The sequence below is a fragment of the Taudactylus pleione genome, unplaced genomic scaffold, assembly GCF_031769625.1.
Source record: "Taudactylus pleione unplaced genomic scaffold, aTauple2 ptg000212l, whole genome shotgun sequence".
Classification (NCBI taxonomy): domain Eukaryota; kingdom Metazoa; phylum Chordata; class Amphibia; order Anura; family Myobatrachidae; genus Taudactylus; species Taudactylus pleione.
Genome location: NW_028284614.1, coordinates 11,393,679 through 11,420,075, shown reverse-complemented (window position 1 = coordinate 11,420,075; position 26,397 = coordinate 11,393,679). Strand labels below are relative to the sequence as shown.

Here is a 26,397-nt window from a genome sequence, read left to right as displayed (position 1 = left end):
AAGCGAATAAATAATACATTAGTACAATATATTCATTAGCACTACCTACACAGACCAGATGGTACACACAACTCTAATTAATCATCTTCTGCAGCAAGCGATATATAGGTGAAAAACAGGCAGCATACAGGAATTTACAGCAACACCATAGAGACGCTGCAAAACTTCAGTGCTAAACAAGAAAAAGGAGAGGTCACTTAGGGAGAACCCATTCAATTTCACGTGTAAGGTGAGGATTAACACTTAACGATCCACGTGTACGGCAATAGGACAAACGCTCATTGTACATACAGCTCCTATAGAAAAAAAAACAGTGAAGCGCTGATCGGATGTAGTGCGATATATACTGCCGCGTTCTCTACAACGAAAACAAAATGATCAGAGACTAAAAAAAAAAAAAAGACAGGCGAGCAGAGCCATTTTAAACAGCTCGCTGTACCATCTTATCCCTAGAATTGCAGCCAGCCTGACCGCACAGATCTGTCAGACAGACTACAACATGCAGAATGACTGGCTTGCTGCTGAACAAAAGACGGGTGGAAGAATGGACGAAAACGGCACAACATCCCCCCCCCCCCCCCACTTTCCTTCTGCAGGAGAGTCTCCCCAGCAAGGAGCACAGAGCAGATCTTTAACAGCCAGGAGGGTTTGCAAAAAACAATTATTGTACAGTGAGCAGGCTGGCAGCGAGAGACTCATCCACAGATTACAGAAGGCATTTCTCTACTGCACCTGAAATGAGAATGTATTTTTTTTCTCCCTCTCTCTCTTTTATAGCCACACAGATGGTGCACTGCTCCTGGTGGGATATGCAACACCCTGCAGGCTCCTGGTACTTACAGGCTGCTGGCGCTGGCCGTGCAGTGCGCCTGCATTCGGTCTGCGGGTACCTGCGTCCTCCTACCCAGCTGCTGTGACCTTTCCATGCACGGGCAGAATCCTGGCACTGCACGTTTCATCACTTCCGCTGTGCAGCTCGGGATAAGGCCATTCCTGCACACTGCAGCAGGAATTCTGCACCCAACCTCTCCCCCCCCCCCCCCCCTTCTCCTTCCTCCTCCTCCATCCAGCACAGTGACATGTTTACATATTGCAGCAGAGAAGCTGGCCAGCCCTCCCTCTCGCAGGTATAAGGACACGTCAAAACTACTGACTCTCACTGAACCCTCGGGGGCCTGTAAGCTGTTAAGGAGGCTTGGGGAGGGGGGCACCTGATTTGGCAATGGTTGCAAAGCTTTGCATTTAGAAGATCTTCAGTGTTAGCTGTACAGAGATCAAGAATAATAGCATATTACGTCCTTATTAGGAGATCATTCAGCCGACATGGCGGCACGGTGGTAGGCGTTGCTATCTCACAGGGCTGGGACTTTGGGTTTGTTTCCAACCAGGACTGTAACAAAAAAAAAAAAAAAAAAAAAAAAAACACACCACACACCTATTTCCATACATAAAACTTATGACGGGCAGAAATCAGCCAGGATCCACATATTGCGCTTGCTGGTGTCTAAAATACACAGACACAGGCCTTGGGGAATGTAGAGACAGAACCTGCAATGACCCCTGCCAATTAACCATGTAAACACCGAAATGACCTTGCCTTACAGCAGAGAAGGCAGCCAACACAAGGTGCCTATTGTCTCCCCACCTCCTATCATTGCATCAGCAATAAGTTAGACATTTTATTACAGCTGGAGCTATAAATATGTCACTACAAAAAAAAAAAAAAAAAGGAAGGACTTTGTCCTGTACATACAAGCTGGACAAGGGCTGAGCACAAGTCAATGAAACTGCTGACAATTTAATAAAAGGGCTGTTTATAGAAAAACACTGTGATGCAATCTCCATTAAATATAGCACAATACGCACTTCATTCAATTTGGGATTATGCTGAAAACGTAAGCAGGCGCCCCCCCCCCCCCCCCATCGCTGCGCACTCTAAAGAACGGCTTTAAAAAAAAAAAAATCTAGAACAAAAGTTACATGAAACAATGTTTCGGTGTGACAAGTTAAAACATGGTAACAAACTTCTGCTTCATCATTCTGATCAAAAAGTCAATTATGTCATTTTTACAGGTCACCGGAAACAGGACTGGAATTAGGATAGTCCTAGTATTTAAAAGATTAAAAGAATAGAATACAATATAAAAGAAATATATATTTATTTTCTTTCCTACAGTATGTGAAATAAAGGTAACCTGCAACACCATGAGTTTCCGCTGCAGCTTTAGGATCTCCCCAAGTAGAATTCCATAAATAAAACAAATAAAGCAGATAACTTGGGGTCTGGCAATCTGTAGGCGATCCTCGTTCCCGTCGGCAACGTGTTGGTGCTAAATGCTGCCTGTTAGCTTATGTTTTTTCACACTTATCGGCTGGTAGATATAGATCAAATTTTACATTAACATTTTGCACTAGGAGACCCCCTACAGCTACCTGGCAGCTTTTTCTTTCCCTTTCATCACCTATGCCCCCAATACTACACACACAGTGGCGAAGGAGTGTAGCTTCATGCCATCACTTACACCTAGGCAGTTGGGGCTGGGTTTTTAGAAGGGAGTTGGGGTAAGTACTACTACCCTATAGAAACTAGACAGACGTCTAAGATGGGGGGGGCTCATGGCCCCCCCAACACTCCTCTATTCAGCAGAGATCCAAAGATGGCGACGTGTGTGTTTCAACAACATCAGTACTGGTTATTTTTTTTAACAATTTTGGACCCATCATTCCCCGTCCTCTTCTCCCACCCCCTTCACCTATGTCCATCTATGGGGGGAGGATTACAGGGTTTGCACCAGCTTCCGGCACTAACAGGTGTCCTTCCACACCTTCCCATCTCTCTCTCTCTCCTTTCTACCCCTCCCCAGTGTGTCTGTCCCTTTGCTCCTCCCCACATCTCTATCACGTCCCCCCTCTTCACATCTGTTCCGCTCCCCCTCTCTCTTGGGGGAAAGGTACAGGCTCGAAGTGCTCCCAGGACTGGGGAACAGTCCTAGCATCCAAACAGCTGGCTGGGGAAGAAATGACACACTGTGCGTCAGGCAGCCAGGGAGAGCTAACATGATAAAAGTTGGCAGCCAAACTGAAAAGCACTTGTTGTGGACACCGGTGCTATGAATCTAAAGTGTATGCATCCCACAGTGTAGGGATCCTTTATCTATTACATGCTATATAGTAATTTTAAACCGATAATAACAGCTAATCTGATTGGTTGCTATTGCAACATCTCCAATTGTTCTCTTAAGGCGGCAGTGTACACATACAGGTTACTTTTACAGAAACATACATTACAGTTACACTACGAATATTAATAATATGGAATTTGGGTTATGTCCTCACAGGACTGTTCCTCATACAGTGTCACCTGTAGCTACTACACTATAAAGGTGCCAGAACTTTCACCGTTTGAGCAAGGAGTAAAGTTCCGCTACAGGATGTGGTAACTTCTCCTCCTGGTTCATCTTATTGTGAAATGAACCCATTACTAAACCAATCCCAAACAGAAGCCGCTTATTATAAACATGGGAGAACATTATGCAACAAGAAAGGAGTACTATCCCCACAATAAATATGTGCTTATACATTTATATCATCACTGCTATGTTACGGCATGGCAGCACCCAGCAATAAACGTAGGAGGATTACAACACACAGACTAGTGATTCCAGAATTAAATACACACCCAATGGCCTGGCACTCCCAGGAGAGGGGGGAATACAAGTGCCCATTGGGGGAGATGAGTAAACGTGACACTCGCCATCAGAATGTCAGTAAATGCTTGGGTGACATTACAGAGGTTTCCTTTTCCCATTGTGGTCATCTCCAGCTTTCAATGTGCAAAACCCAAGGTGAAATTGTGAATACAAGCAGGGCAGCCATGTAAAGCAGCTAACCATATCTAAAGACAGCCGCTTAGTCACCCAAATCATGTTAGGGTGCCCAAAACTACTGACATTTCTTCTCGCACCTCAGGAGGCTGCGAAAATAAATGTCCCCCCACAACTTTAGGTGTGAGAACAGAGAAACAATCCATCAGGCGCCCAATCCTATAGACGCCCAGCGGGGGCGTCCAGAACAATTGAATCGCCCTTCAGTGAGAGGAGGACAGGGATCAGCATAGACACAGAACGTGAACGCTAATGGAAAATATTGATTTAATATACAATTAAGCAAATATATAGGATAAAAAAAAAAAAAAAAACCACAATAAAAATCCAATGTAGAAGAACATATGCACATACGTAATAGAAAAAAAATAATGGTACATTTGTCAGGAATTTATGTACTTGTCATAAAAGTTAACAAAATGGCAACTGTGGTTCCCAAAATCAGAGATACTCAGATAATGACATCAAAAGAGATGTATATGTGGAAGTGAGCATCACATTACAATGTTGCCATCACCTTTGATAATAGCGGTAGATGCACTAAGCCTTGGAGAAAGAGTACCAGCCAATCAGCTCCCGTCATTTTCAAGCACAGCCTGTAAAGTGACAGCTAGGAGCCGATTGGTTGGTACTTTATCTCTCTACAAAGCTTAGTACATCTACCATTAAGTGCAGAATAGTCACAAGAGCTGCAATAGCAATCCCATAGCTCAAATATCGTAAACAGACCATAAAGTCTGTATTGTACAGTTCAAGCCAATGTTTGCAGAGATTACATCAATGAAGCAATAACTATTGAATATATCCCACATATCGACACAGTAAATTGCGGAGCAGATAGTGGTGCTAGAGAGATCTGGATGTAAATATTCGTGCCGGTGAGTAGCAGGCCAGGTAGCCGGTCTTGCTGGGTACCTGTCAGCACTGAGCAGTGGTAGCTTTGCAAACCCGCCTTGAGTGTAGCGGACAGGCACTTGAAGTAGATCCTAAGCTGGTAGCAATAATGATGACTCAATAGGTCAGTGTTGAACAGACCAGGCAGTTTGTATAACAGTGCGCCTTCTGCCGTCATCGGGATCGTTGAAGTTACGGTGTATATGCCCATAGTGATATATGTGGGGGGTCAAATGCCAATGAATAAACAGATCATGCAGTCTGTATAGCAGTACGCTAGCGAGAGAGCGATAGATGCTGTTAAAAGCTGCTGGATATAGGTGCTGCCCGCTGTTTAGTAGACCTCTGAGAAAACAGCCAGGGAAACGAGTTAGATGTTCTACCCCTGCTCCATTGCTTTTCAGGACACAACTGACAAGGACTCTTGTAAGCACCCTACTTTTAATTTTAACCGCTAACCAGCGGAACAGTATCGCAGTGTGTGCGGTTAATTTGGAGCACGCATGAGCCGCGGCTGTTTCACAGCGGTGTGCCACAAGTCACGGACCCTGACTGCGATTACCGGCCAGCAGTGCAACCAGCCACTACGGTGCCATCTACTAGCTCCCAATAGGAGTACAGGTAAACCGCAACATGCAGGCTCACACATGTGAGGTCGCAGCCCTGGTACTGGCTCAGTCTATTTTGGATTACACTAACAATGCATCTCTAATGCTGCATACACACGGTCAGATTTTGTTAAAGATATGAACGATAACGATTGTAAAAGTCGTTCATATCGTTGACATGTTGGGCATGCATCGACCAACGACGCGCGTTCCCGCATGTCAGATAACGATATCGGACATCGACCGTGTTTGTAGTAAGATTTGGACGATTTCATTAATTTTAATACGGTAAGAAATAGTTCAATCGTTCATTGGTGATGAACGATTTCGGCAACGATTTGAATGATTTCATCGTTGTCGATGAACTGACAAAAGCCTATTGACTGTGCTTACGGATTGATACTATACCGCTCGAATGCACTAACTCAGTGGTTCTCAAACTAGGTCCTCAGGACTCCACACAGGTCACCCAGCAGGTGCACAGGTGTATTTATTACTCACTGACACATTTTACAAGATCCACAGGTGGAAATCAAGATTTCACATGTGATTCTGTGAGACCTGGAAAACATGCAGTTTGGGGTTCTGAGGACAGAGGCCCTGATTCAGAGCCGGACGCGCTGACAGAGTGCTCTCTCTGAATCAAGGCTGGCGCTATAGCGAGCGGCCAGGAAGATGGTTGCGAAGGTCAAGACCATCGGGCTTGCGACGAGACCCTTGTGGTAGGGTCTCGTTGCCGCAAGCCCCAGAGAGATTTCGGCTCTCACAGAGCCACTCCCCCCGACCCGCCCACCAAAGGGCCGTGCTGTCACTCAACATCGACAGCACGCCCCCTTTGGTACGAGACCCGGAGCGACGGTTTGCCAGTCCCTATCCGAGTCTCGCGCATGCGCATGACAGTGCCGGCTCAGTCTTGCGCACTGGGCCACCATCGACCCGCTTACGAGCGCTTGGCGCTCGCGAGCGGGTCTGAATCAGGCCCAGAGTTTGAGAACCTGTGCACTAACTAGACAGCTGTATTTAAGTCAGATTTGCATTTACATATTTGAGTACAACCTGTGACCACAGAGTGTGTGTGTGTAATATGTATATCTGCCCTTAATGGGTATTGTCAGCTGCTAGTTCTGTTTTATTTATCATTTTTATGCTGTTTATTTTATGCTTTTATTTTTATATGCTAGATTATTATACTCTACTATTTGCTCCCCACGGGGTCATATATTTGTATTCCCAGTTTCCTCTTTCTTGTCTCTCATTTAGGGGCTAGTCACCCTTATCTGGTGAGCCGCTCTAAAATCCCATAATCCCAGACCTATTACTGTATTTGTTGTTGGTGCTGCCGGCTGTTTAGTAGAGAGTAGAAAGCCCGTGTTGAGTAGACCATGATGTCTGTATAATGTGCTGGTCGATGCTAGCAGAGATAGCATAGGCAGCTGTTTATTTAGGGTGCAATCCATTCTTCTATACCTTAGTGAGGGCCAAAAAAACAAGTCAGTGGTTTTTTGAGCAATTAACGGACATCCAATTCCTCAGAGTTAGTGCCGGGCACTGTAAGCTTTCCTTCGCACCTCTATGGGGGTGGTGAGGAAAAACTTGCGGGTGCTCTGCGACGTTACAGAAAGGCACAATCCTCCGATGTCGAACTGAATTTGCCCTCCCTGCGATGTCCCTGGACCTAATGTGCCGTACTGGAACGGCACATTGCATCCATTCCACCGAATTAAATTGCCCACAATATAGCCTGATCAACGGACAGGGCGACCACCTTCAGCGACAGAACCGAGGTGTTAGTCTTAGATGGGTCACTATTGCTTAATGGCGGAATTCAATTGCTTTATCTCGCCCGATCTCCCGTCTAAAAAGTGATGGGAGATTGTGGGGCGATATTCACTTGATGCAGATGATCGTGCCAAAGAGTTCAGATTTAGCCACGTAAAACAGATAAACCCGACCCAAAGTGCTGGGCGCGATTATGAAAAGTGCCGGTTTATGCGCCAAAAACGAGTCACTTTTCGCTCATTTCAGCTCGCCACCCCCAAGTGTGCGAGCTGTAATGCCAGCAGCGGCAGCTGATCACAAACTCGGCAGGAGCAACAATTGAATAGCTTTGTCAGGTGCGAAGGGGGGACAGCTGCCGGCGGAAGCAATTGAATTCCGCCATGTGAGTTGATATCATCATACAAGCAGAATCGGTATGGAATGCCAGCTGCTGTTTAGCCTCCAGATCAAAATACAGTGGCAGCCCGACTGCAGTAGGTACACTAACCCCCTCCCTACCCTAACCCTCCCTTAGTGGTGCCTAAACCTAACTTCCCCTCCACCTAAACCTAACCCTCCCGGTTAAGTCGAGATTATAATGGTGGGGTCACCAATAGGCGTCGGGATTTCGACGCCTATCTTTAGTCCCATGTCGAGATGTGGCTGTCAGGATATCTCCTCAATAGTAATACTCTCCAGATGCAACAAAACTGATGAAAACAGAAAACTGACTAAATAGGTGATACGTATTGTTCTGTACTATCCACAGTCCATCCAGCATGATCAGCAACTTTTAGGGGGCGATTCAATTGTTTTCGCCAGTGGCTGATGGTGCTGGGTGCCCGACAGAGCAATTCAATTGTTGCTCTGTTCGGGCGTGTACAGCCATGGGAGTACACATTTCTACTCGCAGCCCCCCGGGTGTCAACTAAGATCAATAGGTCTCAAATATCCCAGAACTTACTGCCCTTTTTTTGTTTTGTTTTTAAACGGCACCACCAACAGTATTACTATTATCATTTACTTATACATTTCTGACATATTACTCAGCTCTGTACATCATGGGGATCGTGGAACAAGCAAAAAATGACATACAATGACAATGTAAAAAGGACTCTGCCCAAATGAGCATACAATCTAAGGTAAGTGTGGTACGCTTGGTGCAAAAGGCGGCATAATGCAATCATTTCAAACCCCACGATCTCCCTTCCTAATTTGATGAAAGAATTTAAAATTTTTAGTGATCTTTCCTTTTTTAAAATTAATGATTCCAAATCTATAGCTATGAACCTCACAGCTACTATTCGGTTCTTGCAGGTCTGCAACAGGCCTTTCCCTTTCAGTGGCATCTATCCCACTTAAAATACTTAGTTCTCCTCCCCAGGGACCTCTCTAAGGTTCACTCACTTAATTTTGCTCATTTACACGTAAGGACAACTCATGGATTGGGAGGATTAATGGAATAAAAACATTTTACCTCGGGTGCACTCTCTCCTACAAACTTTGCCAGTACCGATTCCTCATGGTTGGTTTACAGATGTCGACACTTGGGTGGACTCCAGCTCCTGCATTTTAGTTTTTATAATGCTGCTGTTATACTTAGTAGAATACTGGAATGGTTCATGATAAACAGTGGGTAACTATCAAGGGCTCCTTTTTGCAGACACCCCTGAAAGTTGTACCTTGGTTGTCACGATTACCTAGCATTTCACGTCCAACCACAGGACCTCCATTGGGAAATTGGAAAAGACTTAGGGGCTTAGAATGTATTTCCACGGTCCCTTCTCCTCTAGCCCCGTTGTTTGGCAATCCTGCTTTTTCCCCTGGGGTGTCCAACCTGGCTTTCCAATGTTGGTCACAGGCAGGGATAACCAGGGTAGGTCAATCGTTGGGTACCTCCGAAGTTTTGTCTTTTCAGGATATTCAAAATCAGTGGTATTTACCCAATAATGAGATCTGGAGATACTTCCAGATTAAACATTTTCTCCAATCACAGAGTCTCCTTTCTTCAGGAACTCGTAACTTTCCCATCCCACGTTGTTTCCACCATATACACACTCCTGATAGAACATCGCTTTTCCTCTGTGCCAAACTTTACTAAAAATTGGGAGACATCTTGGTACAAACTAGGGATGTGCAGGCTCGGATAGGTTCGAGTTTGCACGTGGAGTTCGGATTTTTCCCTCCAAAAAAACGGAACTCAGAAAGAGGCAAAACGTCATCTTACATGGACGAACATCATCATTCCTGGACTTTTGTCCTTGGGTTCCCGGTAGAAAACCCCCCCTCCCTCTCCCAACTTGTCACTCTTATTTTCTTTCTTCTTGATCTTTTTCTTTTAATATTTTGTATTTGTTATATTAGATAATTAGTTTAATTTGATAATTTTATGTGATGGTTTATAAATGGGCATTTCAATTGATTGTGGACTTTGAGTCCATATGGTGTTTATACTGCATTAATTGAGCTACATTGTTTTATATACTGATATGTTTATTGAATACTTTCACATGTTATTGTGTCTATGTACTTGTACTGTGAAATTCTTTAATAAAAATTTGTGGAATAAAAAAAAGGCGTAATAATAATAATAAATAATAATAAACTGTAGCGAAAGTGTGCACATGACTACAGAAGAACTGCCGATGATAAAAAAAAAAAAAAAAAAAAAAAAGAAAGAAAAGTCATTGGCGTGTTGTGTAGTGCAGCTGGTAACAGTGGAAGGTGGATATCACGTGCGCAGGACCCATTCTGCGAGTAGGCAGAATGGATCCTGTGTTAAACCCTCCATCCCCGTTATCTGGGAGTGGCAAGCCCAGCATCCGCGTTGATCAACGCAGTGGCCTGGGCTCGCGAGCCAGCCAGCCTAGGTAAGCGGAGGCTTACTCAGCTGGCTGGTGGCCTGGTGCCGTCACCCTCCGTCGCAGTGCTGAGACCGCAAATGCAGCAGGGGGGTGTCATACGCCCCTGTTGCATTTGCATATCAGTAAGGACATAATTGCAAAGCTGCCTGTGTGCAGAATGTAAGCTCTCACGAGCAGGGCCCTCTTCCCTCATGTGCTTCTCTTTACAATATCTTCTACTCCTTACTCCCCATAAGGGCACCTAACACCTGGCTGCCAACTCCCTGCTGCTTATTGTGAGTGCTTTAATCGCTATTGCAGCAATGTATATAATCCATGTCCTTGTCCTGCACTATAATGTACTGTAAGTTACTTGTTTCTTGTTCACTTATTAGTTCTATGTACTATGTAAGGCGCTGCGGAACACTTGTGGCGCCATATAAATAAAAAAGAATAATAATAATCCTTGCTGAATCAGGCCCTCAGTACAGTGCCGTCACTTCAGGTTCACAGTGAGGCTGGAGGCCTTCAAAGAAGCCAACAGAGGCCTAGGGCTAGCTTTACCATTACGGTTTTGTCAAACCCAATTTACAGTTTGTCAAAGCCACCGATCAGCGTCTGCTCAGACCATGGATTTAAAGCTGCAACAGAATTAACTGCTAAACCAGGCTGTTTTAACATTTATTTCTATTGCCGCTTTAAGTCCAATGGTCAAAAGCAGATCATAGGCACCATTGACAAACCAACCAATAGTATATCTAGCCCTTAGCGTTCTAGGGGTGCCACTTACCTCACCCAGCGGTATTACTCTTTCACACCCCTCGTCGCTTACTTACTATAACTCACGGCCTTTTCTGTCCCATCTGCCGGCCCCAGCTACCAGGCGACTAACAATTCTTTTCAAGCAAACTTGCCCAAATGGACTGCAACAGAAGACACCAAAATGCTTGTGTACATAAAAGGAAAGAGTCAGTTTGAATAGGCTATAGGTCAACACACCTCTGAAGGATCAGAAAGGAAACTTCCCTTTGAACAGCCTGCAATGCATACACACTATTGTCTTCTGTATCAATGTCCATCTGAGAGTCAGTGACCCAGAGATATACACACACACCTGCAATCTTGAAATGGTGAAAAATGGTGTGCAGTGGAGTATGGGGGGGGGTTGAACGTTAGGGTGACCCTGGACGCCTATTTGACAATTGCAGGGTAGATCAGTGTAGGCATGCACTTAATATTTTACCAACTGCGTAAATAATGTAACAGTGCCTGGGACGGCCTCTCCATTGTGCAGAGTATGTTTCCTTGGAGAAAAGGGTCTTAAAAGAAGTTGAAAGGTGAGAGAGGGGGTAAGACGCTATCGGACTGATATCGTATTTCAGCATCTGAAACCGCTGCTTGTAGCGGGGACGATCACATCTCAGATTTTGGCGATACAAGCCTGAAATTTATATTTAAAACCTTGTTTTAACCATATATGGAATTAAAAGCATACACATTCATTAACAGGTTTCTTTTACACTGGGCAGTAAACAAGACAATTTTTACCGAGGTCATTTCACTGTATACTGACTGAGCAGTAACAAAGACATTTGCAATTGAGGCTTATTCACAGCCGGTATGCTGGTCTGCCTGTTAGGACACTGCATGAAGACTCGATTCAATCCTGCGGGAGTTGAATAGAGCCAGCAGGGAGCTCCCGGAGCTATTCAATTCATCGCAACCTGAAGTCCGACTAGAAGCAGTTAAGTCATAGAACGCCGGTTCTCGCAACGTAAGCAGTGAAGAGAGAACCTCATTCTCCGACTAAAGTGCCCGCCGCGAGGCTGTTCGCGCAGTGCTAAGCCGGAAACCAGTTTCATCGGATTTCTCTTTGGACCCTGAGATCTTTATTTGGACTAAACAGTTCACTGAACTAAATAGCTCCAGGAGCTCCCTCCCGGCACTATTCAATTCACGCTGAGTTGCATTGCCCCCTAATCTAAACAGATAATCATTACATTTAGGACCCCATTTACAGTTGTGTGAGCACAGGTGTAAAATTCGGCCCAATAAAAAAAAAAAGTGTCACTCTTACATGCATCTTTGAATGCACGATTCTTAAAATGCCTGCAACACGAAAAAACAAACGCTGAATCTTGAAACGAAAAAAGGTGCCTACACACTAGATGACTCGCAAACGATGCAGTGTCATCCACGATTTCCCTCGCACTCCCCGGCACTTCTGGACAAACTAGATCGTGCATAAAACTGTGCAATCGGCCTAACGAAGTATATTGTGCGTCGTGTGTATAGTGTAACCATATCGCCTGATCGTTCGGTAGGGCGTACACACTGAACGATGTGCGGCAAATCGTTAACGAGATGGCTAGATCTTACTGCATGTAAGAGCTGAGGTTACAACCATTGGCATCGTCCGTGGACACTGCACGATTTGACCAAATTGTGCAAAAAAACACCCCAAAACAAACAGTCTAGTGTGTACCCAGCTTTACAGAGGCTGCCGTAGAAGAACCATCATCAATCGGCTTGGGGGGGGGGGGGGGTGTCATCCCTTAAATGCCGCTACCAGCACCAGGCTACAGCACATGCCAATGCAGGCCACGATATGTGACACACAACCCGTAGCATGATGTGCTTGTGTTACAGTGGTAGCCTGCCACAGGCTGGTCAGCACAAGGCCATTAGTTCCCCTGGGGGATTGGGCCAGCACAAAAAAATGTAAAAATATTCCAATAGATTTAGCAGCGTAATGAAGTGGGCAATGAAGGAATGGATGGATGGATGGATGGATGGATGCAATGATGGTGCCAACGTTTTTCTTTTCCTCAAACGAAAGATTCCGCTAACATTTAAAAAGGAGTATTTGTATGAAAAAAAGAGGGAGTATTGCATTGTGTGCAAATGCTAAAAATAATCTTTTCATGTGTGATCAAAACGGATTCCAAAATTGGGACTTTTAAAACGTCTGCGCTGTGAACATCTAAGGAAAAAAAAATAAAAACTATGAAGGTGAGTAACGGTGATCTACCGGTTGTTCAAAGCATCAGATGTGTCCCTGTGTCACAAGGCGGACACACAGGGCATTCATTACACAACATGACCGCACCGTACCAGAGCAACGATCACCAGCAGCGAGTTGCCAGACACTGGTAATAAAAAAGGTCAATGCAAACACATCCCAATACATAAAGGGAATGCACGAGGGACCCTTGTTTGCACTTCAAATAAAAACAAACAAACAGTCATTATACTGTTTCTCATAAGGGCCACGTGTGCGCCTCTTCAGGGGCCCCTGCTGCCCACCATTAACAGACAGACTGCAGTTCTATGGCAGAGACCTATTTTCAGGACCACAGTAACACACCAAAGCCAGCGGGCAGGAGACCCCCCCCCCCTCAATTAGGTTTGAGCATATTGTAAGCATAAAAGGGAAACCGATTTTATGATCTCATCAACTGTGCGCACAAAACGTTATCTGACACTGAAGCATGAAAACTGCATTTAGATTCTACCATTTCACGAAGAGGCCGCTCTGAATGAGCACGCTGCCTCTGGCAAACCGCGTTCTATTTTCCGAGAGAGACAGACATCAGATCAGCCAAGGAGAAGAGCAGAAAAAAAAAAAAACCCCAACCTCTCAAATTGGATCTTAAACAGGAGAACGCCGTTTACATGGTTTGTAGAGGTCTTCATTAGTGTACGAAGCACCGTCTGATCCTCAGGTAGTCAAAATTAGTCATCTCCCGTTTACAACATTCAGCCTGGGCAGTCCAATCAGGTGTGATGTTACCCCTGCTACGATTCAAAAGGCGCAAATAAATGGTTTTCGCCGGCAGCTGTCCCCCCCCTTCGTGCCCGAAGGAGCTTTTCAATTGTTGCTCCTGTCGGAGGCGAAAAGCTGCAGGAGCCTCAGCTCGCATAACCCACCCCCCTAGGAGCGGCGAGCTGAAATGTGCAAAAAGATACCCGTTTGGGCGCCCAAATGGCGCTTTTAGTGATCGCGCCCAGCACTTCGGTCGGAGTTAGCAGTTTTTTACGCGACTAAACCCGATCTCTTTGGGGTGCGATATTCTGAGTCAATTGAAAATCGCCCCGAAATCTCGCGTCACTTTAGATGGGAGATTGGACGCGTTAAAACAATTGAATACCGCCCTATATGTCACTAAGGCAGAGGCTCCCAAACTCCGCAATTTACATTCCGGGTTTTAAGGATATCCATGCTCGAGTCCAGGCAAATAAATCAAACTGACTGAAGTAGTAATCAAGTCACCTGTGCTCAAGCATGGAATTCCTTAAAACATGGACTGTAATAGCTTCTTTCCGGTAGCTGTTCGTCTATTGAACTGTCAAAATGCACTGACCTCAGTATTATGGAAATGTTTTACTGGTTTGTTTTATATGCTGAAGTGTTTGTAATTGACATTTTAACATGTTCTGTTTTGTTGTTGATGACAATAAAGTGTATTGTATAGTAAAGGAGTATGGAACCTCTGCGCTATGGATTTACCGCAATTTCAAGATCTCGTCCAGACTGACAAATTGCAGACAGAATGAACCGGATTCAGAGCTGGAAGCAGAGCAGATATTTACGCAGTTGAGCCATTAACGGTAAACGGTGTATTCATTTTAGTCACGCCTCGCATGCGTCAAGGTACATAACCGCCGTTGCTCACAGCGACCATGTACCCACAGTGTAACTGACAGTCAGGATCCGTTGGGGGGGGGGGGGGGGGGGGGTGAGTGTTGGAGAAAAATGTAAGAGCGTCAAGACCATTTTCGGGAGGTGAGCCTAAGTCTGCGCGTTTGTACACAGATGCTTGGATTTGGTGGGCGTCTCAATACAAATCTAGGCGTCTGCGCCATTTGGCTATTCTCATACAGGCACTGTGTACAAATTATCGGTGGCATTAGCGTACATTTCTCAATCAGGCAGAAAGTGCAGTAGCAGAAGGGGGGAGAGGTCTAACTCTGGCTCTTAAAAACAGGGTTGCCCAAACTCAGTCCTCAAAGCACCCTAGCAGTCCAGGTTTTAAGGATATCTAATGCTTCTGCATACAGATCTAACCGGATGAGGTACCTATTAAGCCTTCTATGCTTGAGTTCGAATATCCACAGAAAACCAGGACTGCTAAAATGCCTTGGAGGACAGACTTTAGGAACTGCTGGCTTAACTACTAAGCTTCCAAATGAAATACATATGGTTTTACTCACTATATAAAGCCCCTCAGACCACCTTATGTGAATATCAGTGCAATGCCCCTTTAAGACCTTACACTTCAAGGGGTTGCCAAGTCCTTAATAAACCATTAAATGGAAACACCTTGTACTGGTTATAGTAACCAAACGGCTCCCCAGTCACTTCATCCTTAAAAAGGAAGCTGCGTAGCAGTTACATTATTGAAGAGGATATGTGAATGGTGTACGTGGATCATCAATTAATGCATACTGGAAGCAAGCCGCGTCATACTACGGAGAGCTGACGGAGTTAACCCTTCGCTGCCCGCAAGCTCCTCACGAGGTGACTCTGTGCAGCAGGTGTTAGGCGGGAGCTCATCCCACGGTATTATATCTCACAAGGCTGCACACGCAGGCATAATGATATTCCTCTGCAGGAACGTGACTGACAAGCACAGTGATGTAATGCCAGCTCGGGGCACTGCTGGATGGTGATAACTGCGTTGGTTTTTAAAGAAGTACTGCAGGGCTATGCAAAACCATTGAAACACCCTCCCCGCGCAAACAGCTGAGCGAACATTCAGAGGGCTAAGCGCAGCAAATGAGATTAGTGCATCTCTAAATAGTGGCCAAGTAATCCAATAGCACAGCCTGGGAGTGAGAGCCTGTACATTAGAGGCCAAACACAAGGACAGCAGCAAACATTACGCTCTGAGATTAATTAGAACTCAAACCTTTCAGCGGTTCCTTTATACCAGCGATAGGCAAAGTCCGGCACTTGAGCTAGTGTGGAACTACACATCCCAGCATGCCCTGCAACAGTTTTAGCATGCCCTAATAACTTAACGGTGGCAGGCAGGCTGGGACGTGTAGTTCCACAGGAGCTGGCATGCCACAGGTTGCCTACAACCTGCTTTAAACCACCAAAAATTATAAAAAAAAACACCAAATACAGACAGACACTGGATGGAGATCAAGATACAAAATAGTGTAGCTATTAGTAGTGGTCATACAGTATTCATTCTAGCACCCTGCACCTGTCAAATAATGCAGATCCTCTATCCTGCCTCGGGTGTTACTCTCTGCCCTGGGGCTTATAGCACACACTGGTCTGTATATCTCAGCAGTTTGTTGTGTCGAAGCCGGATGGTTGGCTGAGACCTAAATTGTAAAAATATTTGCACGACGCCATCTGGCGTAGTCAGTATAATATTTTTCACTGCGCTATTTTAGCGTTATGTACATCTGCCGTGTTACTGCACACTGTTAAAGTCTTTACATAATCATGAATACACATGTTTAAAGACTTTATATATTCAGTGCTGACAATCAAGTCTTGTGGACATGTCTGGGACTAGTAATTGGAATACACAAAGATTCTGTGTGTGTAGTTCACATATAGAAACAGTATGTCTGTGGCAATTGAAGTATAACACAGACACTGATATGCTCAGAGAGAGTGTTCTGAATGTGGATTTGGAAACTGTCAGACGTTTAGCCATTGTTAGAAATTGTAGGCCATGTGTCCCATGCTGATGTGGTTAAGAGGGACTGAATTTTATTCTGAATAAACATAGGAAAGCCTTTTGTTAAAGTTATCAGACCTCTTGTCAAAGCTTGCTCCACCTGTGAACAGGACAGACTCCTTTGTCATTATTTTAGTTCATACAGAAGTGTGTGTGTGAGAGAGAGAGATATATATATATATATATATATATACATACACACACACACACATACTTAAACGATCACATGGGTATCCACAATGCGTGCACACATACATTATATTTATATATATTTGCAAATTATAAATCGAAACACACACAGCGCATGTTTTGCACTGTAACACAACCCCTGCACACAGCGCACCTCTTACGCTGCATGTAGACACACAACGCATACTTACATATAATCATAAATATACATGCACTCATAAAAGGTTCCCGCACATTATGGTTTATATTAAAGTTATTAATTATGATGTCAAATGTATGTATTTGATATCTAAGGTTTAGTACATGATAAGCTGACCATGTTTTGTACCATTCTAAACCACTGTCTATTTGCAGATCTCTGGTTCCATCGGCAAGGAGATCGCAACATGCGTCTGCAAGTTATAGATTATAGAGAATTAAGTGTTAGAATGTACTTTGTATATAGTGTCTATTGATTAGTTAAAACACACACAAAGAGCCATTTGAGGGCTGAACTACCATTGTACAAACTGACCTATGACAGAAGAACCAAGAAGAACCAATAGGATTATGACAACTCGTTTCTATTGTATTGCCCACTCTCTGTACTGTATATATTCAGGCGCTCTATTTCCAGTACTTAGTCATCATATTCTCTCTTGACGGAGGCTTCACCTTTGATGCCGGAAATCTGGATCCAGAGCGCCTGTGTATGTATCGACTGTACCTTGATTATGTATAATCTTTTGCGCTAATTGTATTTAGATCACAGCGTGTAACTAAATGCTTTTTATGTGAATAGCAGCTTTTTGTGCTTTGGAACCACACTCAAAGTCTGGAAAGCAATTATTTCTTGTGCGACTTACAACGCTAAATAGCGACATTTAGGTATACAGATCATTAGGTATTCATAGTAGCATCAGCTGGCTGTGTTAGAAGCACCAGAGCAGACAGCGACAATCCAGGCAGGAAAGAGGCACGGCACCACATGTTGTGACAGGTGCAGGGTGCTAGAATGAACACTAGTTCATATTATGCAGTTTTTCTAGATACATAAACTTGGTATGGAAGTTAAATATGCAATTAAAAGTATGGACTCTAAAGAGGTGGTAGTTCACCACATGTAGTACTACAAACGCCAGCATGCCAACTGTCACAGCTGTACTGTGCCTAATCCAGCTTTTTAAAACACGTATAAAGATACTGAAACTGATTATATACACATGCACAATATTTGGTTATTTGGCGACTGTCACCACAAATGATTAATCGGTTTGCCTAGATCGGAGGTTCTCAAACTCAGTCCTCGGGGCCCCACACAGTTCACGTTTTCCAGGTCACCCAGCTGGTGCACAGGTGTATTCATTGCTCACTGACACATTTTAAAAGGTTCCACAGGTGGAGTTCATTTTTTCACTTGCGATTCTGTGAGGAGACCTGGAAAACATGCGCTGTTCGGGGTCCTGAGAACAGAGTTTGAGAACCTGTGGCCTACATTAAAAGGAGACACCTTCAACAAAGCCAAGGGGATGACACAATGAGCAGCCATGTGCCACACAGACCATCCTGTGATGTCCGGTAGTCCCCATATTACCGTAGGCTCAACAACGTTAATTTCAAACGTAAATCCTCGTAAGGTCACAAGCAGCAGAACAGAAAAACAAACACTGCACAAGCCCCGTTTAAAAGGTGGCGGTCACTGACCACAACTGGGCTAGTCGAGTAGCTACGGTGGCCCTGCCCATGAAAGCGCGCAAACCTAATCGAATTCCCCAATTTGAATTAGAGACTACAACAGGGGTGGGGAACCTCCGGTGAAATCATCCGGCCCGGTCGGCTGTCAGCGGCAGCAGCAGAATCAGCGTAGTGTAGTGGCTGTCAGCGGCGGCAGGTAGCGCAGCGGTAGAGCGGGGATGTCAGGATTGTCATCGGCGGCTGGTAGCACAGCGGGGGGAGGGTCTGTGTGTCAGGGCTGTCATCAGCTATCAGCGGCGGGAGGTAGCGCAGCGGTGGAGGGTGTCAGGGCTGTCATCGGGCAGATTAGTGCAGGGGCTCTCTCCCCATCAGCGGCGGAAGGTAGCACCGGGGGGGGGGGGGCTACGGGGGGGAATCAGGGTGTCAGGGCTGTCATTGAGTGGCATGCAGGGCTCTCTCCCCTTCAGCGGCGACAGGCAGGCAGCACACAAGGGGGGGGGGGGGGGGGGAAGAGAATCAGGGCTGTCATATGGCTGCCATTGAGCTGGTTAGTGCAGGGGCGTGCAGGGTCTCACCCTAACAGCGCGGGCAAGCAGGCAGTGGTGGCACAGTCAGTGCTGTCATCAGGCTGGTTAGGACTGAGAGGACCCCAGGGCTGCCTTGTCAATCTGCCTGTCATACATCCATAGGGACTGCCCCTGCAGACTCTGCCTGGCAACATACCAAAGAGAAGCAGTTACTTACAGCCATCGCATTAAGGGGGAGTGAAAAACGTTTTTAACCAAATATAGGAGGCAAATTTTTAGTTAATAATTGTGTATGGCCCCCGAATGATTTTCTAAAAATCAAGATGGCCCTTGGCAGAAAAAGGGGTCCCCACCCCTGGAATACAACATGGAACTGCATAAACGTGTGGTTAGATACACTTTGATGGCTTGTATCTAACAGCTCATTAATGCTCTTCCAGATTGCTTGCCAGTGAAAGCCTCATGAACCACACATAAGGCTCACACCACCAAGCCGCGTCTCGCACCTTACATCACTGTTCAAAACACCCAGCTCCAATCGATTTTCAAGACGGCAGACGTTGCTGGGATGTCAGGAGTCAGACACAGTTCCCTACGAGTGCTGCATTTTAGCCTGACACTCATGGACTAAAACGCTTTCCAAAGGAATACTTTAAATTCTAAATTTAAAAAGGAAACAAACCTATAAAACAGTCAATATGTAAAATATCACAGAATAGAACAGGAAATTAGAAATAAAAAAACGGTACATCCCTATCTCTCACGTGGACACCACCAGACGAGCAGTCGCACACGCTGCAGAGGACATCCGCAATAGGAGGTAGGGCAGAGGCTGCATACAGCTGGAACCACCGAAAATCAATACTGAACACCAAGGGATATATACAGCTTTCACGGAAGCAATTCATAGGAAGTAAAATGAGGAAGCAGCATTTTCATCTACTACCATCCCTACCATAGAGAGAGAAGAGGAGATCCTGTATTGGGTCAGAGTAAAGCTGGGTACACACTAGGTCAACCTATCTGACGATTGGTAAATGTATACACACTTACCAATTCGTCTGCCCGATGTGCCAGGCTGGACAGCTCAAACGGGAGGGAATTTAAAAATCGCCCGCCCAGTTGAGCCGTCAATCACCGCCGGGTGACGCAGCATGTGCACGGGCAGTCGGCGGTTCGCCCGTACACACCAGCAGATGGCAGATATAACTTTCAGATATGTCGGCCATCTGCTGTGCTGCGCAGCTGATCAGATATGTCTGTGAACGACGAGGTTCAACGGACATATCCGCTGTACACGCCCGGCCATGCACTATAGATATATCTCGTTTCAGCGGGCGATATATCCATCAGTGTGTACCCAGCTTGAGACACGACAAAGATACACTGGAGATTAGCAAAAGTTCAAGTGCTGTAAATCTATTCCATTACTGACGCCGCTGGAGCCTGTGGATAGATACAGCGGACTGAGCTGTCTGCAATATAAAAGACAGGAAGAGGTAAACCAGATTAGCATCAGCAGAATCGCATCACTATTGTACATCAGTCAGTGTGTCTGTCACCGTCTCAGGAGCGAATAAATTTTTTTTTTTTATTCACATAGCCCTAAATGAAGACAAATGGCATTTACAGTCTATTGGGTGGGTTGTGCATTATTTGATATATTTGATTGCAGCAATAATTGGAGAAATCCAATAGTTTTGGGCTCCAATTAAATTATTCCGCTTGCCGCGCACCAAATAGACAGGGTTTAGCAGTGTATAGCGGGTAAACCCATCTAAAGTCCTGGTTAGGGCGTCCAAACGGCATGTTTGGACTTTTGACACATTTCCGCTCACCACCAAAGGAGGCTGAAATGTGACTGCTTGCACTCGATCGAAGCAACAATTGAATTGCTCTGTCGGGCGCCCTTTAATTAGCGCGCACACAACAACTTGTTGGGCCCAAATAGACCCGGTTTAGCTGCATAAAATGGCCAAACCCATCTAACCTGCTTGTTAGGGCACGGAAACCAGGACTTTTCGCACATTGCTGCAAACCACCTGAGGAGGGCGTCAACAGAAACGCTCCATCAGGCGCCCATTAGCCTGAACCGCTGGCGAAAACAATGGATTTGCCTCCTAACAGAACATACAGGGCACATTAGTGAACACCTATTAATGAATATTACCTACACGCTACACGAAGCTTCCGCTTTAGTGCTAGACAACTTCGGCCACATAACTCTGCATTTCTACCACATTACAGAGAATGAAACTGAAATTCCTGTGAAACTGTGATAATTATACATCTGCAAATCTTATTTCTAGGTTAGCAGAACTCCTTTCTTACCCCCACATGAAGGGGGGTTTCCACCTTCACAGAACTAACGCGCCAGTCGTATGGTTACACAACAGTGGCCCTTATACAGATGGTCGGTAACCCGGTCACAGCCGCTCCTGCAACAGAGGATGCGGGAATATGCAAATACTAATCTCGGTCCTCCCTTTCTGCTCCATAATGGAGTGCGCGAGACGGCCACTTTCAGGCTCCGAGGCCTGTGCAATCGCAATGAAGATCGTAAACACTCCAACATCGACGGAACATCGGTCGCACTATCGATATTTGCGGTAGCCTAGTGTCTACTCTAGCTGCTCTCCTCAAATGCAACTAGACATGGCCTCTGAAGCATTGGATTTGACATTGGGAATGCAGTAGCAGCATTCCCAGCGGAATGGGTTCAATTCCCGTCAGCGGCAGCCCGACAGGAGCAGAGGTGCGAAGCAGCGGAAGCCCGACAGCGCTGGAAATCCCGATCGTGGATAGGTAAGTATGTACTAACCTAACCCCCCCAACCCTCCTTACGGGTGCCTAACCCCAACTCCCCCCCCCCCCCCCCCCAAGTGCCTAACCCTAACCACCCCCTTCCCACCCAAGTGCCTAACCCTAACCACACCCTCCCCCCCTCCCCTGGTCTCGGGGTATTAGCAACGGGAACACAAGGCTAAAGCACAATCACACGCTCACTCATAGGAGTTACATGCCCTCCAGATAATTGCCTCCACAAGTTAGACTCAAATAACCATCCTGTGAAAAGCCTGAAGGCAGAGATGCCTGGGAAGGACCGATCTCTGGATTTTCAATCGTACAGTCTTATATGGGACCGAAAACCTATTACTGAAAAATCTGTACCGGTCTATGGGCCCGATTCAGAGAGGTACGCCGTGCCGATACTTTAAGCAGTTGAGAGATGTTTTGCTGCAGTCTTGAAAACCCTCTTACGCACAAAGCAATGTGAACTATGCCGTTCCCTATTGCGTACGGCATTACTAACACTTGAGAAGGGGTCAGCAATCCCTGGGAGTATCAGGGTGGTGACCTAAAGCAGTGGTTCTCAAACTCGGTCCTCAGGACCCCACACAGTTCACTTTTCCAAGGTCACCCAGCTGGTGCACAGGTGTATTCATTACTCACTGATAGCGTTCCCGCTAGGCTGTTTTAGCGGGACGCGGCGCCCTGCCCTCTTTCTGGAAGGCAAAAAGGGCCCTGCCCTCCAGAAGGAGGGCAAAAAGCACCCTGCCCTAACAGCCTGCGAGAACTGTCTTCACCCGCGGGTCGCAGTGTCCCACGGGTGAAGAAATGTGCGGTGACCCGGCCACCGCCGGAGAATAGACGCCGGGCGCATGAGGGATTGGGCCCAATTTGGATTACCGCAGATACGGACGCTCCCACATACCCACTGTATCCAATACAAAAAAAAAAATAAAAAAATGCTCAGCTCTGAAAACCATGCGACGTGTAAAAAAAAAAAAAAAAAAAACATGAAAAAAATGAAACTCCTCTGTCCGGAGGTCTCAGGTGGTCTCCATGGTTCCAGGTGACCTCCCCTCCATCTTGTCACTGGGGAAGGGGCTGCTGGGAGATGTAGTTCTCCCAACACCGACTACAGGGGGGGGGGTATACACACGCACAAAGGGGTGGAGGGCGTTGTTTCGATTCAATTGAACGCGAATTAAATGGCACCGGGAGGTAGCTCCCGGAGCTATTCAATTCAGCACGCTGTTAAGGATTTCTTCTCACTCCTCCTCCAAGGGTGCGAGCAGAAATCCAAGAAAAGTACAGGCGCGATGATGTTTTCTGCCCTTAGCACGGCGGAAACAGCATCGCGCCGGGCAGTATAGTGGGAGAATGCCCCTTCTCACGACTAAACACCCTGATTAAGGAGTGAGGGGTGAGAGAACGGGTATTCTCCGACCTAACCGCGCAGAATTTAATAACTCCAGGTGCTCCCTCCTGGCGTTATTTCATTTGCATTCAATTTAGCTGAGCCAATCCACACTTACAAATAATCCCCCTGCTGCGGAAGACACCGCTTCAGAAGGTAGAGGGTGACACCGGGGTCCCAGAGAGCAAGTATCCCGGATTTTTCCTGAAACTGAAAATTTTTAGGGAAAAAATAAAGCAGACTTTCTCTGGAGGTGCGAGAAAAAAAAAAAAAAGGACGCACTGATTTCTATATAAATCACCGACACCCATTTTCAGACCCCTAATTGAATAGCAAAACCCTGCGGCTGAGAGAAAAACCCTGTGCTGCGGGGTTCTCAAATCTCCTGCCCGCAATTGGATTCCCACAAGCGAGTATTGTACGCCACGCAGACACTCACATGTACTTACCTATAGACCACTCTATGGGTGGTATTCAATTGTTATAACGCGCCTGATCTCCCGTCTAAAGTGACGGGAGCTCGCGGGGCACTTTCCAATTGATTCTGTTTTTCACACTGATCGCGCTCAAAGGTGTAGACGCGTAAAATGGCTACCCCCGACCAAAGTGCTGGACGCGATTGCGAAAAGTGCTGTTTGGGTACCCCAACAGGTCACTTTTCGCCCAGGTCAGCTGGCACCACCTGGGGCTGCGAGCTGAAATGGCGCGCTGGCAGCTGATCGCGCCCGACAGGAGCAGCAATTAAACAGCTCCTGACGGGCGCGTAAAGGGGTGAAACAATTGCATACCGCCCAATAACAGAATATACTCTCACAGACCCAGTGACAGGGCCATGAGAAGGGAGGCACAGAGAATATAAGGAAAGCCCGTAGATAGACATAGAAACTGCAAGCTCTGGTCTGCTGCAGGACACTACAATGGCACCGTTCATATAAACGTCACCACAGCAGTGACCTGTGAGGGAGTGAGTGTAGCAGCCGGGCACTCCTTGTGGAGTAACCTTTCCCAGCAGGATCTCCCTGGTGATCCAGAAAACCACACATCATTCCTGCCCTATTAATTCATAGCTGGAGTGAGAAGACCACAATTAACTCTTCCCAAGATCATCAATGCTTACAGTCAGCCAGCAATTATAACAGAGATGGGAACACTGTTTGTGGATGGCAAGACAGTGGGCAGTCTAAGCAAGCTAGAGCTTACACAACCCACCACCCTACCTTTTACAGCAGTGGTATTCAACATGTGACCCTTCAGCTGCTGTGGAACAACACATCCCAGCACGCCCTGCCACCGTTTTGCCATTAGGGCAGGCTAATACTGTGGCCGAATCATGCTGGGATGTCTAGTTCCACAGCAGCTGGAGGGATGCTTGCTGAATACCCCTGCTCCAAAAGATACACTAAAAATGTGAAAGCCTACACATGGGGCTTTAGGAGCTTTCTTAGCAAGCCAAAAAGTTGCAACAAGGAAGAGGAGATGTAACTAAATCCGGCTATAGTAACAGTTCTACAGAAAGCTTTTCAGTTCATCGCAAATACAAACTTGAAAACATTTCTGAAATTCTACAGGTCACTTTTTTTCTCCCAGAGTCAATGGTTTCTTTCTTAGGAGGGTTTAAATATAAAAAGGCAGCTACAGCTCCAGCATTCAGGTGTTTATTGAATTTGAAAAAAAGTAAAATTGAGACTAGAGAAAATTTTAGCTTATAAAAAAAATAAAAAGAAAATAAAAAAGGGGGACCCCTCCAAATAACAGGTGTACAATTTTGATGTTCGTATCCATTTAATTGGCAACATACAACTGCCATTTCCAGAGCATTTCAAGGGAACTGTTAATCTTTGGGATGTTCCTTGTAACAGAAAGCACATGGGCCTCCCGACATAAAACAGGCAGGGGAATACCCTATAAACCAGCGTACAGACATACACAGCACAGTCTCCATCTGGGATAGTGACAGCAGCTGAGGGATATGGGGAGGAATCTCCATTTCATACCAAGGTGATTACATCACTCGGCCGAGGAAACACGGGGAGGGCGTGCGATAGATCTAGCCCTTTCCTCCTGCCGATGGTTGCTAGCCAACATGAATCATAATTTACAGAGTAGCAACTGGGAGTGGGGATGCTTGTTACCAAGCCAAGTTTCACTGGGATGGCTCAGCCCATCTTCCTGTGGAGTCTCGGTGGCACAACAACTAGCAATGAATCAAGAATGCCCAAATAGGAGACGCAACAGGTATTTAGAAACATACCCGTGGCCTAGTCCCAGCCAAAGCAGCTACTCCATGGACTGGGACCCGATACTCATAGAACATTCATTTTATACATAGACGTTTTTAACCAAGCCCCACGCTGCTGCCCCCACCCGGGAGAGAATGTGGTCTCCATGCATTATATGCACAGGGGCCAAAATAGGAGTAGCAGAGACAAGATGAACGCTTGTTCCTGGGTGGCTACACGCTAGATTGCAGGTCACCGGCCTCTGGAACACAGAGGGGCTGTAGCATGAAGCTAGCGAGCAAACACGCCGGCTTGGTCGCTATTTGGTGGGGTGGAGCAGTGGGAGACTTTCCATCCAGGTCATACAGGGAGTGGAGAGTATTTATTTTAAGTGGCTAAATGAGGGATAGCAAGTATATCAAAAGCAAAGGGCATACACGTGTGGCTCACACATCACATGAATTAAGCATGTAACTACCCAGCATATGCGTTTAACAATCCAGGGTAGTCCAGCATTTTTATGAGTAAAGGCTAGCCGGGCTGCCAGAGGAGACTTCAGCGATTTTCAAACAGAGGTTAATGTTCAAACAGTTTGGCTGGAGCCTCAGGTCCACTTACTAATGTAGCAATTGTAGATAAAGGTGCAAAGAGCAAAAATCAAAGGTAGACACACAGTGCAGGATACCTGGTCATTCAACTGAGGAACAAGGCAAGCAGCTACTGATCAATGGGCTGCAAATTGCAGCGATAGCAGATAGTTCAGGGGCAGGAAACGTGTGGCACTTCAGCTGCTGGGGAACTACACATTCCAGCACGCCCTGCCACAGTTTTATCACACCCCATTTGCTTCCTGCTTGCCTACCCCTATGCTAATGGAATCAAAGACTGGTCTG

At 46.0% G+C, this 26,397-nt stretch overlaps 1 protein-coding gene across 3 annotated transcripts in view; it reads right to left on the bottom strand.

Annotated features, from left to right (window-relative positions):
• PACSIN2 (protein kinase C and casein kinase substrate in neurons 2) overlaps positions 1-26,397 on the bottom strand; it is a 78,538-nt gene that overhangs the window by 49,973 nt on the left and 2,168 nt on the right. The window contains exon 1 of one of the 3 annotated variants that reach the window (XM_088478319.1): positions 841-1,004. The exons of the other annotated variants lie outside the window; for them this stretch is intronic. The gene's annotated coding sequence lies outside the window, so the exon portion shown is untranslated. Of the gene's footprint in view, positions 1-840; positions 1,005-26,397 lie in introns of those variants that run through there. 3 annotated transcript variants of the gene reach the window in all.